A 14,366-nucleotide genomic window follows, 5' to 3' on the forward strand; every position below is an offset into this window, starting at 1 on the left:
TCCTCTTATAAGGATGTAAAAAATAAGATGGTGCTTTTATATAACCTGAGAGAGTCTCATGACCACAAAGTGCCAGGATCTATTGTTTAATTATGATTGATGATCTTAAGGTCAAAGGTCACTGTGAACTTACTTTCCCACGGACCCCCCCCCCCTTTCCAATAAGGGTATGATGATGTCACTGTAATGGCGTCTAGATGACCTTTCACTACGTCTAGATGACCTTTTATTGACTTCCAGACATCCGTCAGACCCGTCTAAGACCGGGATAATATACAAAGGAATAACTTAGAAGTTCAAGATTGTTTGGTAAGCCGTGAGAACGGTGCCACACACACACACACACACACATTTGCATCAAGCGTTACGCCCAATGGGTCTCGCAATTGGTGGATCTGACCACACGAGGGGCGGTACAACCACCCTCTTAGCCAATCAGAAAACGTCACCACCCACCCCGCGGAAAAACTAGCATTTAAGTTGCCCAGTGTTCGAGACGCCGCCATCGCCATTACAGACCGGTCGTGCCTCAGCAAGTATCGTCATTTTAAGACAGCGTTGACTCTGAAAACGGTAAGTTTCTTTACTTTGTGCTAAAATAAAGCTAATTTGTTGTATAAAACTTAAGCTAAATTGTAATTATTTATTAAAACTTAACAAAACTGCTTGTAGAGATGTGATTTTAACGTTGAGGGCTGAGTTGATGTATCCCTATTGTGTTATTTTCCCCCAAAGAAAAAAACATGACTTGGGAAGAAAGCATGCCAACATTGTTCAACTACTCACCCATAGAGCCAACTCAAGTCTTTGAGATAGAAGATGAGGATCCCTCAACTGTGAGTTTGTCACCTACGTCGTCAGCAACGCCGTCACCACTACCGTCCCTGGTGTGTGATTGTGGGGAGTGTACCGGGTGCGCCCCCTTACCGGAGCTGCCGGCGAATGTCAGCTACTACCCGAATTCATGGCCCGTGGATTGGACCAGCTGTACTTCCACACACTGCAGACACTGCGGTACCTACAAAGAGTTACTTAACTCAACGTTATTTCCTGCTCCTTCAGATGCGCCTGAATCAGCCCAGCATTCCCCGCCCCCACCCGAGGCCTCGCCGGCTGAGGAGAGTGGCTCTGACGTCACAGATGGATTATTATCGAGTTTATTGCTGGACGTCGTAAAGGCATTGGTCAGTCGTTTGCTGCAAATAACTCTGTACACACACCAGAAAGATATCTGCTACGGCTGTGTCATAGACCACCCGAGTCAGACTCAACATGAGTGTCTCTGGGGGATCCCGGAACATTTCCTTTGGACCCACTTTGACGAGGTGAAGAGAAGGCTGTGGAACGTGAAATTAATCCCCGCTGTGCTCCGACTTCTGGATTCCTACGGCCTGCATGCGTCAGAGAGTAAAATTCAAGGGGTGATTGAAACTTTCTTGTATGAGTGGAAACAAAAGCCGAATATAATCAATGAGATCGCTGAAATAAATGAAGGGTTAGTGGGTGACGATCTGGAGAAACAAACCAGAATTGATGAAGCTGTGGCTATCTGGCAAGGTTAAAAAATGGGGAATTGTTTTAGAAAATTATTTGTGGTTGTCGGCGAGTACATAGTTGTCGCTGAGCTATCAAATTTGTTGGATAATGTTATTGAAAGACGTGTTGCTGATGTAGCCCTGTATAAAAGTAGTAGTACAGTGTGTGAGAATGAAGTATGTGTGTTTGAAAAAGTAATGGACCTAGTGAGAGAAAGTTCTAAAAACCAACCTTGGAATAACCTAGTTGAGTCAGCTGGTGAAAACGCTGGACTTGCATTTTGTAAAGTTGTGGATGAATTTCCTGAGAATGAAATCACTTTGTTTCATCTGTTTACCCTATACGCTTTATTTGTTGACACAATGACTTGCCTTGTAAAAAATATGCATACTGTTGATGTGTTGCTTGAGTTGAAAAAACTGCATTCCAGCATCATATGTAAGAACGGTTGTGGTGTGCTTACTCATGCTTTGAAAGTGATCAAATACCATGATGTCATGTGAACCATTATGCTTGTATCATGATACACAATAAAAACTTTATGCTTATACTAACATGAGTTTTTTTTTTTTTTTTTTTTTTTTTTTTTTTTTTTTATGAATTATAAACCATGAAAGTCTCACTTTAGCTTTAGTTTGTAAAATTAAAACGTAAGTGTAAAGATGTCTCGTAAACTCAAATCCTTAATGAGAAAAATATATCTGGACCCACGGCATCCAGCGAGTTTCGGTGGCGTGAGACGACTACAGAAAGCGGTAGAAGAAGAAACTGGTAAAAAAGTAAACATCGATGTAATCAGAGATTTCCTCTCTTCTGAAGACACGTATACATTACACAAGCCGGCTAGAATAAGTTTCCCAAGAAACAGGGTGTTTGTCTCAGGACCCCTCGTACAATTTCAAGCCGACCTTTGTGATATGCAGGCAGTTTCATCTTACAATGACGGCTATAATTATCTACTGACGGTTATCGACGTGTTTTCCAAAAAGGCCTATGTACGTCCTTTAAAGAGAAAAACGGCGGCTGATGTGACAAAGGCTTTTGCCTCCATTTTGAAAGACAGCGGGCTTCCGCGTTTTCTGCAAACGGATAAGGGGAGAGAGTTCCACAATAAGACTTTTAAATCACTTTTGGAAAAACACAATATCAGCTTATTTAGCACAGCCAGCGATACGAAAGCTTGCGTAGTAGAAAGGTTCAATCGAACGCTGAAAACGAGACTCTATAGGTATTTTACTGCCGAAAACAGTCTGAGGTACGTTGACGTCATTCAGGATGTGGTTTCAAGCTACAACAACGCTCATCATAGCAGTATAAAAATGAAGCCCGTGGATGTGACGCCTGAGAATACGCTACAAGTATTTCAAAACCTTTACGGATCATTCCCCATACGTTATAAAGACAAATTTAAAATGAACTTTCGTAAGGGTGATGTCGTCCGAATCTCCAAACTACGCGGTGTGTTTGAGAAGAAATATACACAAAGTTTCACGAATGAGCTTTTTATTGTGGACGCCTGCATTCCACGCATTCCCCCAGTTTACAAGCTGAAGGATTATCAGGGGGAGCCGATTGAGGGGAGTTTTTACGAAGCTGAGATACAGAAAGTTAATGTAACAGGAGATAAAGTCTTCCACATAGAGAAAATATTGGGTGAGCGTAAAATTAGAGGGGTCAAACAGTATCTGGTCAAATGGAAAAACTGGCCAGAAAAGTTTAACTCCTACGTCCGAGCCAGCACTGTTGTGGATGTATAAGAAAGTACTACAACTCCCAGCAGCCTCCAGTTTCGCCGTCGCCATGGCTGAAGGGTTTTACATCACACTGCCGTCCAATGCCAGCTGTGATATTTTTAAAAACAACACGAGTTCAAATTTCCGAGTGGATTTAGCACATCACATCGACCTGGAAGGGGCGTGGGAGGTGGCCGTCACTGATATCACTTACCCTCATAGTTGGTACACTGTGAATAAGGAACAGGCATTTTTCCACTATGTCGACTCGTGGCAAAACGGTGCCCCAGCAGTGGGGGTGAATAAACCCCTAACCGTGTATGCAAATTTAAAACAAACCAGTGTGACTTTTCAAGATGGCGTGTACGAGGATAAATTTACGATTCTACAACAATTAAATGATCGCTTTAAAGCACAAGCCACGGATATTCGATTGTCTTATGATGAAATCAAAAGAAAATTTAAGTGGGTGGGGAGCGGGCGTTACGCCGTGCGTTTCTTTCCACCGGTGTGTTATGTGCTCGGCTTAAAAGAGGGTGAGATGTTTCAGGTTGGGCCGGGGCCGCACCTGTCCCCCTACCCGGAGGATATCAAAGCAGGGTTCGATCATATGTACTTTTACAGCGACATCGTGAAGCATCAGATTGTGGGAGACGCCTACGCCCCCCTACTACGGTCGTTTAAAATAGACGGCAAGTATGGCGAAATCATCAGTCACTCATTTAATCCACCGCAGTACATTCCTGTGGCTAAAAACCATATAGAAAACATTCATATAGAAATTAAAACGGATCAGAATATTCCGGTAAACTTCAAATACGGCAAGACGATAGTTAAGCTACATTTCAGGCCGAATAAAACAACATGGCTCCAGTAAGTTACCAGCCCGACCCCCACCGCTTTGTGAGTTATTATGAAAATCAGGTCGGCGGAGGTCTAGCTGGATTTCACGGGGCGCCTGTGATGTACGGACGAGGAATTGGATCAATTTTTTCTAAATTGTTCCGCTTTGTTGTACCGTTCTTAAAGAAAGGTGTTTCCGTCGTTAAACCACATCTGGCTTCAGCGGCAAAAAACATTGCGTCTGATTTGTTAACTAACGCAGTACAGCGAATCGGAACGAATAATGGGGACAACCGTCAGGAGGGATCAGGAATCATGGTTCTTTCCAGGAGACCTAGAAAACACCCCCCCGGTGAGCGTGTGAGACGGAAGAGTAAAAAGGAGAAGCGCTCCTCCAAAATAAAGTCAGTTGAGCCCAGCAGCTCAAAAAGAAGGAAGTCTGATTGGAGTAAGAGTGATATTTTTTGAGAATTAACATGGCTCTTTTACATGAGAAATCGTCTGAATGCACCATGTCGGAGCTGGATTTGTTCAGCTGTCCCCTCTCACAGCTGAGTGTAGAAGATAAGCAATATTGTGAAATCAGACCAATATCTGCAATCACCGATCAAGGACCGATCGAGTTTTTTATCCCTGGAGATGGTGAAAAATATCTGGATTTAAACGACACCTTGTTATTTTTACGGTTAAAAATTACAAACGCTGACGGATCTAATCTAGCTCAAGACGCTGCAGTTTCAGTTATTAATTATCCTATAAATACTATCTTCTCCCAATGCGATGTGACGCTGGGGGATCGTCTCATCTCGCAATCGAGTGCGACTCATCCATACAGAGCAATAATTGAAACGTTACTCAATTTCTCTGAGGACACCCTAAAGTCTCAGTTCAGCGCAGGTCTTTTTTATAAAGATACAGCCGGGGCCATGGATTCCTTTGTCGTTAATAACGGACCAAACAGAGGTCTAGTGAAGAGAGCAACATTCAGTGAGCAATCTGCAGAGTTCCACGTGATTGGTCCTCTGCATGCGGACATTTTTTTCTGCGAGAGGCTCCTTTTGAACTCTGTGGATTTGAGAATTAAGCTGACCAGAGCGAGTAACGCGTTCTGCTTAATGCATGCAGCAAATGCCGATTACAGGTTAAACGTATTGGGTGCATCTATGTATGTGAAGAAAGTGACAGTTTCACCGGCGGTGCGCCTCGGACATTCGGCCGCATTAATGAGAGGGAATGCTTTATACCCACTCTCGCGCATTAATGTAAAGACATATTCTATTCCTGAGAATTCCCGTGTGTGCACACAAGAAAACCTGTTTCTAGGTAATATGCCTCGCTATCTAGCGATCGGTTTGGTGAACCACGAAGCGTTTACAGGCCGATCAAACCTATCCCCGTTCAACTTTATGCATAATGATATCGAATACTTGGCTCTGTGTCAAAACGGAAAACAAATCCCTGCTAAGGCCTTCCAACCTAACTTCACCGAGAATCAAGCCGTGCGTGAGTTCTATTCCCTGTACACAGCGACAGGCAGACATCTAAAAGATTTACCTCTATGCATTGACAGAAATGATTTTTCGGAAGGTTATGCTTTGTTTGTCTTCAATCTGACCGGGGATGATGACATAGATGCACTGGCTCCAGTAACCACGGGTACCCTTAGATTAGAAATGAGGTTTAGACAGCCACTACCCCAAACAACTACGCTTATTGTCTACGCGTGTTATAATTCAATCCTTGAAATTGATTCAAAAAGAAACATCCTGGTCGATTATTACTGAGACGCTCATAATGAACAATCAGCAGATTCAAAACCTTTTACATCATTTACTGGGGGATGTTTTCTGCGGAGTTTTGGCCTCTGACGAGTTACCGCTGCTGCAAAACAAAATGGCGAGACCGGCCTACTTTGTGGTAAACACAGATCCACGTGACCGACCCGGCCAACACTGGTTGGCCCTCACTCTGGAACAAAATGGCGACGCTACGTTCTTTGATTCTTACGGTTTTCCGCCTGATTTTATTTATTACCCGCAAACCATTCTGCAGTTTCTGGAAAACCAGGTCGGAACGAAGAGGATTAAATATCACAACATGACCTTACAGAGCCCCTTATCTACTGCTTGCGGTCAGCACTGTATCTACTATCTGTGTCATCGCGCATGCGGTTTATCATATCAAAACGTTCTCTCGCTCTATGACGCTGACTGTGATCTAAATGATTCTATGGTTTCTGAATTTGTGGAAAAATATCAAAATTGTGTAGCTAATCCTAACATAGATTACTATAATCATATGGTATGTTCAATGGAAATGTTTCTACAATGTCATAACTTGTAATGTATAATGAAAATAAAGACGTCGAGTAAACCATAATTACTTTTTTAAAAGCTTCTTTATTATTATTATGAAACAAAACAATGCATATAAAATCACGACAAAGTGAGCCAACGGGGTGATAGAGTGATGTTTTTCTTTTTCTTCCTCTTACGTTTGGATGTAAAAGCACGCGTAACAGGTGCCTCATACGAATCATAACTTCTCATTTGAGGGGGAGTAGAATATGTTAGAGGGGGGTTGTCTTTGATTTGACGTATTTCCAAACGGGTTCTATTATTAGGAATCGTGGACAGAGGTATGTTCAAGTCTGCCAAGGCGTGTAAGAATTCAGACCATCCTGGAGGTTGCTGCTTCGAATGATGTGTGACCGCTAAATGTTTCATTAAATCCAATATGTGCGATCCGCGTATAGTTTTTTCACCGTAGATAAATTCCCCCTCATGGTTCCATCGGGCTAAACCATCAGCGTCAGATATCTTCTGTAAAATGTATTGAGCATTCTTTTGAAAACGAGGGTTAATGTTTGCAAGAACCTCTTTGACGACGCCGTCTTCATTGTCTTTATGCTGTGGAGTGTCTTTTTGAGCCTCCTCCTTCGATACACTCAGTACAATTTCACGGGTCTCAGCTTGTTTCGTTCTCTGAAGATTCAAATATCGCTGCAGCAAAGCGTTGTATTTTTTTATTTTCTCATCAGGCATCAGACCTTTTTCTTCCAGGATCTCTCGCATCTTTTCATCTAAATCAGTTTCAACCCGATCTCGAATATTTTCAGGCTGGTTAACTCTATCGTTTAGACGTTTTAGCTGGTCGGGGGATAGCAGGTACATTTTTCGTGATGCCATATCTTACATCGATTACCTTGAAGCAGCGTTTGATATCAGCTGACCGAGGAATGGCAGAGCGACGCTGAGTAATGGGAGCAGAAATCCACCTGTTTGTAGAGTTTTACGTTTCTTGGATAGACTCGTCTTTTTGTCAGCAATCAGTCTAAGGTGATTCTTTTCCCGTCTGAGTTTTTTATATTGTGTATCTGTGACGGGGATCAAGCCCTTTAAGAGGTTTAAAGCTAGTTCACACACCGCCTGAATCAGATCTGAGGAGCAGTTTGACAGTATAGCTTTACGCAGGCGCGGTGTGCTGTTCAATAACGCCGTCAGCAGAGGCATGTTTCTTTTCATACGGGTCGACATTATTATTATTATTTATTTACTTTTTTCCTGGCAGGTAGACGCATGGGAGCTCGGAAGGCAGCAGACCCGCTCTCAGTCTGAAGTCGTCTGGGCAGGATGGCGTGAGGTCGACCAATAAATAACTGTGGGGTTTTTTTGTGGCGTCTTCATAACTTTCTAAAAAGTATGATTTTTTTCTAGGAAATATTTGTTGCGCCAAGATAGACATTTGTAGTTTGTCACGTGGGTTTTTGAAAAGTATAAGGTGCGTACAATTCAAGTTGAGAGTACGACTATATTTTCCCTTATGAAAGATATTTTGCGTGAGAAACATTACAGACATATTTTTATGATGTCTATATTGTGTGAAAATTTTTACCACTTCTGGATTATCATTGGCTTCACATATTACATCGTCTAAAATAACCAAATGTTTTTCACCAGGAGGGAAAAGTTTTTCATCTTCAAAAGAAGCAGGCAGACCTTCCACAAACTTGACTTTTATACACATTTTTTGCAATTCACAATACAGAGGTTGAAAACACGTGTAAATCCATACAATATTGTCAGGTACAACATCCATTACATAATTACAGTTCTCCAATACATTTTTTACAAAAACAGTTTTACCCGAACCGCTTGGACCTACAATCAGGCAAGAGAATGGAGCTTTCAGTCTGAAATCTGAATCTGTTTCCTCCATAATAGTTTGTCTTTTAGTATCCGAATGGAACGCTCTTACCACCAGGCAGCAGACGGCGTTTATCAAAAACCACTCGAAACTTTTTTTCAATCGAGGAGTTTTTCAGCTGAAATCTGCTCTTGTCACGCAGAATCTTGTGCTGTGGCGCTTTAAGGAAACGCTCCTCTGACGAGTCAGCTATGTACCCTTCAACCAGATCCTTGACACTGTCAAAATTAATTGACTCACAGCACTCATATGTCTGAGTGATCCCTTTCACACGCAGACACACTTTACCGCTTCTTGTCTGATAGGTATAGCTCTTTGGTCCCGCTGCAGCATACTCTTTAATCGTGTCACCTGACAGTTCATCCGTGAGCTCCCCGAGCAGATTACCTAAGGGGAGAACATTCTCACCTGGTTTACTTACGTAAATTATGCTGTCTGTATCGTAATAAAGGGCTCGGTCCTGTAGCTCATCCAGATATTCATACAGCCTGAGACGGGCATATCCTGTTGTGAATGCAGCTATAAAGATGTTATCAGTCCTATTAGGCGGTGCTACACATTTATCACTGTAACATTTCTGAACTATAGCCACTTTATCGCTGACAAAGGTAAAGTATTTTATCCTGTATTCCCCTGAGAACATGGCTGTGAGGAAGTCTTGAGGGTTATTTATTATCTCAGTCTGTGTCATGTTGCTACGCTGGGCAAACTTACCCCACAGGCTGTTAAGGCAGAGTTTTGCCACCTGTCTTTTAGCCGGATTGAGGCCGATTTTAGCCGGATCTAATTTGATTCCTTGTCTCTTGGCATAATCCTTTACATACCTCTTTCTGCTTGCTGCATCAACAGCCTCAGGCGGATAACCGCTAGCCTCCTGTTTCCCTTTAAGGAAACCTTTAATATACCCTGTGAATAAGGTATCACTTACTTTAGGGAAGTGCCAAACCTCTTTCAATTCAATGCGGTATCCCTTAGCAACAGCCTTGTTTATTTCCGGGGAAACCCACACACCAATCAGAGCTCGCTCTTCGTCGTTATGGCTACAAGACCCGCCCTGATAATTCTCCTCCGCGCATGTGCGGCAGAGCGTGAAGACCAACTTCCCGCGAGATGTCCTGTACGGTAACACAGGGTGAAACAACCCTCTCGGCGTGTAGACTTTAGCTTGAATGAGTCCAAAATAGTGACTCGGGTCCTGAAAGTCTCTAACGATAATTTCAGGATGGCCGATCGGATATGGAAACCTGCAAAGAACATCAGGGTACAACGAGGTAAAATCCACGTAAAAACACTTCTCGTCATCACCGACAGAATAGCGCAGGCACGTTGGACACGTACGGCCGCCGTACAGGGCGTCACGTGGTATCAGGGGTTGGGGGGCGTGGTATTCTTTGAGAAAGTTACACACACCCACGTCAGTTTTTTTCATCCTGCTCCATTGATGCTCCCAGATAACAACAAGTTTTACACCAAACTCACTCTCCAACAACCTGAGACGTTCCTCAGTACGTCTGTATGCACATTCAAAGCTCTCCCCTGTCAGAGGATTTCTGTCTGTGGGCTTGAAACACTGTGCACACCCGTGGTAAAAACATCCTAGAAACTCAAAAACAGTCTCAACACCATCAACCACGGCGTAGCCGTCAACATAGAACCGTCCAAACTGCTTCTCGCCTCGATTCAGTGCATGCTGAATGAAAATGTTTTTCTGAAGCATGGTGTATTCCAGCCACTGGATGGCAGCGTCGGAATATCGTTTGCATTGTCGGCGGTAATTTTCAGGGCACGGAATAGCTACAGTATCCGCCGGAAGATGATTTTTGCGGAAAACATTCATGCAAGCTGCAGCGATCGTAGCGGAGAAAAACGGATCCACAGTCGTTTCGCTTATATAGCTATCTCGAAATAAGCGACACGCCTTCCTAAGAATGACTGTGTCATTCCGGCAATAGAGTCGGGCCTCTTTCTGAAAATCAAATGTACCGTGACAGACCGAATTGTACCAACAGAGAAACTCTTCCCTCTTTTTTGGAGTCATCTGATCTACCCCGTAAAATTCCGGCGCTGGATAGGGCCCCACATAATTCAGGTTTTCAGCCGAGCTGAAACGATGAGGGAAATGGCCTTTCTCCTCGTCCTCAAAGCCCAAACATTTAGGCAGCTGCGCCAGAGGAAAGGGAAGGAAGGAGGCTGAATCTATGAATCTCTGATCATAGTGATTTTCACAGATTAATACAATTTTGGCACCTTGCATCACTACATCTGGGTCGATACCTAATTCAACCAGAGCTCTGATAATGATGTAGCCGTCAAAACCTCGAGAATTATGAGCCACAAAAACCATTTTACTGAACTCTGGTCTCCTGAAAAACCGAATAAAGTTTTTGGAGCATTCAACTCCTTCAAAACACCACTCAGCACCATGATCGCTTATAGCCGAGACATAAAACGGTACGTGGACGCCGGTGGCTGTGGGAAATGTCTCAAAATCATAGTAGATAACTCTTAACTTTTCCTCATCATCATCACTATCTACATCACCGTAGTCATCATCATCATCGTCTTCATCATCATCATCATCACTAACCTTTACCGGTTTTGGCTTCGTGTTACTTTTGACAATGGGTGTAGACTTTTGCTTTTTATTACTTTTATTGTTTTTCTTTTTCTTTTTCTCAAACACCTCTAGAGGTTGAATGTAACATTTATGAGTTTCATATGTCTCTTTCTCAGCATATTCTTTTCCACAAATAAGACAATGAAACGCCGGGCATCTATGTCTTTGAAGCTGGTGCGATACCGCACTGTAATAGGGGAGACTACAATCAGGGCAATATTTATGTATATCGCATTGACTCGCATATTTCCCAGCTTTAGGTCGCCATTTTTTCTCTCTGTGTTTCTCCATACAGTAGAGCGATTGACACATACGTCCGCAATCCTCACAGCGGGTGAGATGCTTCGGCTTTGTGTTGCAGGCTTGGTCAAGACATACCCCACAGTGGGCGGGGCAGAGGTGATAGGACTCAGAGGCGCAACCCGTATGACAAAATGTGCAAAAGTACTTCACACCAAGAAACATCCCGACATCTTTGATCCCATAATAGTGACCCTGGAATAAGAATAAAAATAGAGTTTTTGCACTCCGAGGGGTCTGTGTTTCAAATTTCGACATAGGCCCACTTCCTTGGTTTCTGTAAAACACAACTATTTTACTCTGCACAACCGTTTCAAATTTATCAATGTGTGAAAAGGAGACAGGGGTCTGATCTGTTAGACCGCTTTGCTCCTGAATAATTCTACCAAATTTCACAGCATCGTCATCACTACACCCAGGGTTGAGGAGATGCGCTAGATTGATGGCAAAGCACAGCTGATTGGTTAGATTATTCACTATGTACAAACACTTGCGCTTCTTGCTTAGAATCTCACAGTTCAGAGTTTTGTCAGCCCTCCTTTTACCCCCACCTCTCTCATTACGTACAAGCTGACCGACTATTTCTAAACTATCATCACTCAAAACAGACTGATTGGATTGAGCGATGTGATCGAGCACCTCTTGAAATAAACTCAGATCAATACCGTCATCCGTCGATACAACGGCTGCGGCGCTGTTTTGCAATAAATCACCGCGTAACTCCAGCTGAATAACATCGTCATTACCGGAGGCCTGGGCCTGGATTTCATCAACCAACTGATGGACAGCATCCATAATGTGAACATACGCCGCTACAAAATCACCCGCACTGCCGCTACGCCGGAGGTTTAATGGCCGTCTAATCTCAATATTATTGAACTGAGGCCGCACAAGGCTGCTACCACCCCCCTCATCACAACTATTTTGAATTGGACGGTCATGAGCGCCATCTTCAGGGTTCACTTTGTCACTACGCGACGTGGTAGGCTGGGTACACCTGCTGGTTGAAGGCTGACTACAAGTGGTGGATGGACCCGGATTAGAAGCCCCTGAGGCTTGAGGAATACAACTACTTGTTGAAAGTTGTTTACCGGAGTTTGTTGAAGCTTTGACTCCTCCTCCTGTTTGCTGTGGGGGTGGATGACACCCTAATTTTTCAGGAGCGTTACTCCGGTCTGTTGCATTGTTTTGAATCTGTCTAGAAATATTTAGTATTTGATTTATTGTTTCGTCAAGTTCGACTAAAGGAGGCTCGGTCTGTGTGGCAGGTCTCTGAGCTGTCGCAGGAACAAATGAGCCTGACAAAGCTTTTATCTCGTCAATCAAGGCTTGATAGTTTTGTGAAATGTTATCATCGCTAATGTGATTCGCCGAGTTTTCTGGCTGATGACTTATGTTTAGAATCTGATTTAATATATCATCATGATCAAACGGACAAGGATTGGGTTGGCTATGCTGCAGAGCTGGGGTTAAAGGTTGATATTCAACACTATTGTCCAAAGCAAGACTGTTTATCTCATCAAACAAGGCTTGATAAGCGTTTTGCTCAGAAGCTATCTCTGATTGAGAGCTACGGACAGCGAGTTGTTCTAATAGAGCGTCTATTTGACTGAGATTATGAGGGGACACGTCATCATCATCATCATCGTTGCTAGTGTGAAGGTTCAGGTTGTTAGGTTGCTCGTCAGTATGCTGAGGCGGCGTTGGCTGCGATAGAGCGCTGATAACTCGAGCCAAATATTCTCTCAGATTATTAAGCTCCATTCTCTTGACTATTCAATCTACATAAGCAACGGTAACATAAAACACATGAAACAGCTAACAACAGAATTCTTTGCCCACAACCAAACATAGGGCCTTCATTCTATACATTAAATCAATATTGTAACATAAACATTGATGAATTATACAGTCACGACACACTCGTGACAGTTTTCTCAGCTGTGTGTACCCCGAGCTACACACCAGGAGAACCTAGAGTAGATGAACAGTCTAGAGTTTAGGATCTGATGACACTCTCACTTTTTTTTTTTTCATTATGGAAATGTGAGGGAAGACGCAGGCTTACATCACATGATCCTGTTTGCAGGCACCGGACTCATCCTTCGATCGTCATCCACCGGGGGACGAAGGAAGCTGGACTGAAGAAAATAAAGGCTTCTTTTCTTCAAAATAAAGCGCCGACCATAATACATGGGGATCCGTCCCTAAAATCATATACATTGCATCAGTTTTATGACCAAGATTTTTTAGTTTGTGATTTCTTAAAATAGACTGAGAGGACTTACAGCGTATGTTAGTTTTTTACACCCAGCGTTGTAGACTCTTAGGTTTTTTTTTTTTCTTTATCTGAAGTCAAGCACAGCGCCGCTGATTGCTAAAAAATAAAAGAATGTGTGCATCGTCACAAAATTGTAGAACATTGTTAGCTAGAATTTGTACTCAAATTAAGGATAAAACTTTTTAAATGTTTTCATCAGACAATATAAATTATTGACTAACAGGCTCCTAACTCAAATGGTCAGTGGACGTTTGGCGTAGCGGTTAAGCATCAGACTTTTTAAATGGCGAGCTCAGGTTCGTATCCCACTAACTAATGACATCATTATATATTTATTATTTAATACATTAATTAAACCCTACATTTAGACTTAACAATAATTAAACAAACTTACCGTTTTTTACAAAGTCAGCGTTGCACAGCATGGACCAGTCTCGTTAGACTCCACCAGACGGCTGCTTCTATGTCAGACGCTTGAACAGAACTGAGCTCCGATTTTTTGAAGCTTTGACCAAACTTCCAACTTTTATGGACTGGTGAAATTTTGGCGGGCGTAACGCTTGATGCAAATGTGTGTGTGTGTGTGGCACCGTTCTCACGGATTACCAAACAATCTTGAACTTCTAAGTTATTCCTTTGTATATTATCCCTGTCTTAGACGGGTCTGACGGATGTCTGAAAGTCAATAAAAGGTCATCTAGACGTAGTGAAAGGTCATCTAGACGCCATTACAATGACATCATTATACCCTTATTGGAAGGGGGGGGGTCCGTGGGAAAGTAAGGTCACAGTGACCTTTGACCTTAAGATCATCAATCATAATTAAACAATAGATCCTGACAGGAAGTGG

At 42.8% G+C, this 14,366-nt stretch overlaps 1 protein-coding gene and 1 long non-coding RNA gene across 2 annotated transcripts in view; both read right to left on the minus strand.

The window, feature by feature from the left end:
* LOC113169917 (B-cell receptor CD22-like) overlaps positions 1-14,366 on the minus strand; it is an 88,519-nt gene that overhangs the window by 5,598 nt on the left and 68,555 nt on the right. The gene's annotated exons all lie outside the window — the stretch shown is intronic.
* LOC113169957 lies at positions 12,815-13,574 on the minus strand. Its single transcript, XR_003299609.1, has 3 exons — positions 13,524-13,574; positions 13,304-13,442; positions 12,815-13,209 (listed from the first exon to the last, which is right to left on the minus strand). It is a non-coding gene; the product is annotated as an uncharacterized LOC113169957 (long non-coding RNA).

Source organism: Anabas testudineus, chromosome 16, assembly GCF_900324465.2.
Source record: "Anabas testudineus chromosome 16, fAnaTes1.2, whole genome shotgun sequence".
In the NCBI taxonomy this organism is placed as follows: domain Eukaryota; kingdom Metazoa; phylum Chordata; class Actinopteri; order Anabantiformes; family Anabantidae; genus Anabas; species Anabas testudineus.